The sequence below is a fragment of the Poecilia formosa genome, unplaced genomic scaffold, assembly GCF_000485575.1.
Source record: "Poecilia formosa unplaced genomic scaffold, Poecilia_formosa-5.1.2 Scaffold33, whole genome shotgun sequence".
Classification (NCBI taxonomy): Eukaryota; Metazoa; Chordata; class Actinopteri; order Cyprinodontiformes; family Poeciliidae; genus Poecilia; species Poecilia formosa.
Genome location: NW_006799972.1, coordinates 1,656,067 through 1,662,104, shown reverse-complemented (window position 1 = coordinate 1,662,104; position 6,038 = coordinate 1,656,067). Strand labels below are relative to the sequence as shown.

General features: G+C 42.9%; 1 protein-coding gene across 1 annotated transcript in view; it reads left to right on the top strand.

The window, feature by feature from the left end:
- The first annotated feature begins 4,325 nt into the window (after positions 1-4,325).
- pax6b (paired box 6b) overlaps positions 4,326-6,038 on the top strand; it is a 21,209-nt gene continuing 19,496 nt past the window's right edge. The window contains exon 1 of the mRNA XM_016670372.1: positions 4,326-4,499. The gene's annotated coding sequence lies outside the window, so the exon portion shown is untranslated. The remainder of the gene's footprint in view (positions 4,500-6,038) is intronic.

Genomic DNA, 6,038 nt, shown 5'->3' with positions numbered 1-6,038 from the left:
ATCTATCTATCTATCTATCTATCTATCTATCTATCTATCTATCTATCTATCTAGTAATTGCCTCTCTGCAGCAGGTGCTCTGGCCTCTCTGACCCCACGCAGTAAAGCGCCACAGGCCAGGTGATGGCATTAGCGAACTAATGTCTATTTTTACATCCCGCCTCCTCCACCAGGAGAGAGAAAAGAGCGGGGCTGAATTACAAGCTCACAAATGTCATTCCGTCACACGTCACTCATCGTCGTGCCTGCTGAATCTGGCGAGAGGGTCTTTCTAATACTCAGCTGAAGAAGATTTGATTTCGAATGCTGAGTTTTTTGAAGGCAGATTCGATGTTTGTCTTGGTGTATACATATTTAGCCAGGGGTTAAAATGTGCAGCTTCTCCTTTACATGGAAGATTTATTTATTTATTTATTTATTTATTTATTTATTTATTTATTTATTTATTTATTTATTTAAATCTAAATCTGCGGAGTTCAGACATTCACGCGCCTTATTGGAACAATCGAGTTACAAATTGACAACTAAACGGAGAAACGAGTTCAAACTTGCGTTGAGATCCTATGTCTTGATCACAAATGCCAAGCGGTGTGTTGGCTAAAACGCTCGCCCCGTATTTCACAGGAAAGTGCACAACCTCGATGCACAGAATATTTTTGTTCTTGCAGCTGAGGGGATGAAAGTGATCAAGTAAAGAGGATAAAGCGCGCTTTCCATTTAAACTCTCTTAAACAAATCAAGGTTCACCTCAACCGATAACTTAAAATCGTTGCCATGGCGGCTGTAAAACATACATTCCACTGGTATTTCACACAACACAAATCTCATAGTTGTCTTTTTCTTCTTCTTTTTTTCCCCCCAATTAGCTGTTGAAAGTCGGAGGTCCAATTGCTATATTAGATCACATTTGTTATGAAGGTAGTGCTCCTTGATGGCGCTGAATCCAGGCCAACACCCTTTAGTTGATGCGTAATTTGCTGCACCGTGCGTAATTAACTGAGTCGCCATCAGAGCCCGGTATTTGCAGCACTTTATTTTTGAACGGTGCAATACGTTTCCATTAAATGTTATTAAAGCGCGGGGAGTGACGAGCTCTCATTTGTCTTGTCAGGACATCTGACAACCTCGTTAGCTCCCATTTTCCCCTGTCAGCTCACAGCGCGACACGGACACTGACTTTAGCCACTCCTGGCAAGTGAGTGAGAAACGCGCCTGTTCAGCCCTGCGCAAAGCAGGAGCATTATTGTTCAGAGCACAAAGCATCAGAATCAATCAGGGCGAAGCCTGGATGGCAGGTGTCAGTCTTGGGTATGTTTTTTTTTTCTTTTAATCCATGAAACTGTCAATCTTTAATTTTATTTAAAGGTCATAGATTTGGGGCATACTATCCCTTCATTCTCACTTTCTGTACACACCCTGACTCTGACGTGTGCAGTTCCACATATTTCACTGCTCGCACAGGCCTCTCACATGGATCAACTGTTTGGCAAGTAGACCTGTTTTGGATATTTATCAGAAAAGAAAAAAAGAGGGGGTTGGGGGAAGTGATCATGTTGTTTCCAAAGGAAGAAAAGCCAGAAGAACACTTAATGGCACGGGATCTTTCCGCTCTCTGCGCTTTCAGATGAAATTCTAGATCGAAGTTCGGGCTTGTCACGTCGAGCGAAAGTGAACTCCTAACATCCAGGGCGTGCCTGTCTGCTCCGGACAAATTGCATCCAATCACCCCGGGGGAATTCGGCTAATGTCTCGATCCGAAGCCGCAGAGCGCGGAGAAGAAAACAAATCAAGCTCTGCGCACAACAGAGCGCGCACAACTTCTTAAAACATTCCAGCGCAGAAATGAGAGAAACGATAAAGTGCGTCTTTACGTTCGTGTAATGAGAGGTGGGAATTAGGTTAGATCACTCTTTCATTGTCTACAGCAAACTGACACGGTCGGCTGAGTCCCCTGAACACTTCTGGTGCTCTTTGGCAGAATCACACTATCATGTCATCCATCAGGTATCCAGGGGCCCAAACAACTGTTGCCCCCATTTGATTCATCGTTCATTGCGCACACAACAAAAGGCATTTTTGCAGCTAAGAGTTGTGATTCAAGGCTTTGATTCAGGTGCTATTTAAAATAAACTCCAAGTTCAGGAACTCACCTTCTTGTCTCGGGTTTCCTCTCTTTGAGAGCTGCATCATCTCTGCGTGCACCCAAAGTGCTTGGTCGCCCTGGACATTTTTCCCTGTCTGCTACAGCGGCAGTAAACAATAAGCTCGTGAAGCGTAGAGCGATGGTAGCATAATGTTCTGCATGGCTAGAGAGGGGAGGTCGATCATTCCATGATTTGTTTTAATTTTTGATCAGACGGGGCGCCCAGGAGATTGACTTCTCAGTGCAAAACAAAACAAAACCAAACCAAACAAAACAAAGCAAAACAAAAAAAGACTAAAGTGCAGCATCTGTAGTTTGCTCCAAGTTTTTTTCTTCTTCTTCTTTTTTCACTTAAAGGCCACAGTGTGTCTAACTTATATCTACAAGTTAAGTCTGGTGCTTAACTTAGACTGGAATGTCTTGGTTAATATGCAATGGGAATAGATAATAGAATCACACACAAATACGGGCTGATATCATGAATATTTGAGTTGCAGAGTTTCCATACATCTATAAAACGCAGAAACAACTGTCAGTGTGTTTTAGTGTGCAAATGCCTGCGTGTGTGTGCGTGGGAGAGAGGGACAGAAAAGCGGGGTGGGAGGGAGGGAGAGAGGGAGGAAGGGAAGGAGAGGGAGGTGGCGTTGTGCAGCAGCAGCAGCAGCGTGGTGACGGCAGAGGGAAAACCGGCTGGACAGATTTGCCTTCACGCCTGATCTGCTTCTGGAGAGCGGGGCTGTGTGGGAAGGGAAAGGGAGCACCTGGCCCGACCGCTGCATCCCATCTCGTTTTATTGACAGCCTGATAAGCAGGGACCAAGCCGTGCGGTTTCCAGCGCCCATGTTGAGCACCCTGCTGCGTTGCACAGTATCGAGGCCTCTTAATGGCAGCGCATCCAAATAATGACCCGAACGCAGCCAGTCCTGGCTGGCCAGTACCTGCCCTGCCCCCCCCACTACCAACCCCCCTCCTCCCCTCACCGCCTCTTCCTGGGAGACGAGCGGCGGCGCGGTTGCCCATTAACTCACCGTCTTGTTCAAATTGACACAAACGTCAGTGGTTGTGGAAAAAAAAATAAAAAAATTTGAAGCTTTTAGCCTGCCTCGGTAAAAGCCGAGCAGAAGCCCAATTATGAGTCACTGATGACAATTTTATAGGGCCAGAGAAATAAAAGGCTAGAAACAGTGGAGACGTCTGGTTACCTCTTCTTTATGGCGAAGAAAACGTTTTATTCCTCTCGTTTCTATGCGTGAGTTTCTATGTGAGAGATTGAAAAAATACCCCGCATCCACCGAGAGTGGTAGGGGAGGTCTGAGAGAGATTTGCTTCCACGTGGTCTGCCCTCACCTGTTGCACTGAGCATGCCCAGGCAGGAAAACACCCCCAAATAACGCTTTTAATGTCTTAACACCTTAGTCACGATGTAAGTCAGCACAATTTATCTTAACACAGAACATCACAGAATTTTTTATTTATTTTTTTTATGAGCGCTGCTAGACAAAATAAACTAATAAAATGCGCACACTGTAATTTCCAGACCATTTGAAATTCAGAAGAACCTTAGCTAATCTCAGCTTGGGAGCAGAATTTAATGTGATTTGTTGGGTGTGTTGTTGCTGTGGTAGAACTTATTTATGTGGTAGACATACATAAATAAATAAATAAATAAATAAATAAATAAATAAATAAATAAATAAATAAATAAATAAATAAATACAAGTATTTATCTATTAACCAAAATTGATCTGTCTTAATATGTTAGATATTTTTAAGAGTGTAAATTTATATGGGTGCCAGATGCCCCCTGTGGGCCTCCCCTGGGCGCGTCACTGGCCTGCGGCACGCTCGGCGTGCATTTACAGAAACTTGAGAGCAGAGCGGACAATTAAATTAAAATACACACGATTAAAATAAAACAATAGCCTTTATAATGCAGAGCAGAGTCTCTGTAGAGTCGGTGGCTAGTTGTGTTAGCGCCCGCACGCATGCGGCTCCCCGCACACAGGCCGGTGAGCTCCACATGGAGGCCACCTTGCGCACTTCCCAGTCCCTGCGCTCCACCGCGTCCTGTCTAAGGTGTGACGTCGAGCCGTCGCTCCAGCCAATCACTGCCAACTTCAGGCTGATGCTGAGGGGGAAAGTTGCTGGTTAGTGCTGCATATTTTTCCAACCCTCCTCACTCTCATTGACATTTCAACTCCACGACGGATCCGAACGTAGACAGACTTTTTTTTTATTATTTATTTTTTTTTCGGGAGCTACACGTTTCTGAGGAGAAATCCGGCGGAGGGACGAGGCGAACTTATATACACACGGATAGGATACACGGTTACACACCGCTGCTGCCTTCACTCCGGTGAGTTTCGTTGAATCACATTTTTATTTTATTTATTTATTTTTTTTTAAAGCTTTTCATACATACATCCTAATCAGTTCTGATGTTGAACGACATAAACGCTGCTGGAGAATATGCGTATATTTTCCTTTTATAGAACGAGAACTTTTTACAACCCTGACGCATGTTCGGATACTAAAGAAAGAAAAAAATAAAGAAAAGAAAGAAAAAGTGCTTCGCATGTTGCTCCATAATCAACGACACAAGCTGATCAGAGTGAGCGGATTTCCTTTTTGTTGCCGCTAATGCAGCTTTTATTTAATCCTCACTTTAAGCGCTTTTAACGTATTTCCATTAAAACCTCTGGTGAGTTGAAAACTGCTCGGACTCCATTGATCAGTCCGGCGGACATGTCGCTGTCCAGCGGCGGAATCTCTCACCTGCGGGTCTTGGATCGATGCTTTCTCCGCTTGTTTAAGTTTTTTTTCTCCTTGATTTTCTTTTGAGATGACTCAGCTCTGGGTTGAGTTGTTTAAGTTTTTTTTTTTTTTTTTTTTGATAGTTTGGAGGCGCTAAGTAGTGCCTGTGAACCTAATGAAGTTAGACCGGTTCACTGAATATCGTGTGAGGGCAACACGAGCTCTGATGAAGAAAAATGAATGAGTTGTGCGATTTGTAAGTGGAGTTATATTTTTGCTTTTGAAAAATGAAAACGGTCTACACTTTTTTTTTTTAATTAAATGTGCGTCTGTAATATTTGCATACAGCTCGCCTCCTGGCAGCATCACGTCCAGGTTTTTCTGGCCCCTGTGTCTTTTCCTGCTCTATCAGTCCCGGAGTTTCTCCCAGCTTTCAAACCTTGTGCTTTTTCAGACTGCTCACCTTAAGCGCCAATTGCAGCAATGATCCGACAACATCCTGTGCAGAAACATGAACACACTGAACTGAATTCAATTTAATAATGAGAGGATATAGTGTAAATGTAAGGAGCAAAACGCAGTATAAACCATTTTATTATTATTTTTTTTTTAAATTACTCATGCGGTCATTTCTACAAAAGACGCAACAAAGAGGAGACGAGCAAACATTTAAACAACGGGAAAACATTTTATATGCCACGTTCACTTATTATAACTCAGTATGCTGAAAAATCGCGCGCAGTTAAAGGAGCTTCCTCTGTTTCTGGTCGCGCTCCACGTGCGCCGCCAAGCAGGGAGAAAAAAAAAAAAACCTGGCTGATGTGGACTGATGAAATCTTAGAGCATACGTTCAATTTATTCGTATAAAGACCGAATCCTACTTATCCAAAGCGTCAATGACATATGCAAATAAAACAACCGTGGTGTCCTCGTGCGTCCTGTTGAAGTGAGTGAACGTGTCAGTCAGAGGCTGTTTGATGAATCAGTGACAGGAGGAACAGCCCAAGTTCTGCAAATATTTATTAAGCATATTTATACATGCATACAGAGACTTATTTTACAAGTACTGCAACTGCTGTAATAATAATAATAATAATAATAATAATAATAATAATAATAATAATAATAATAATAATAATAA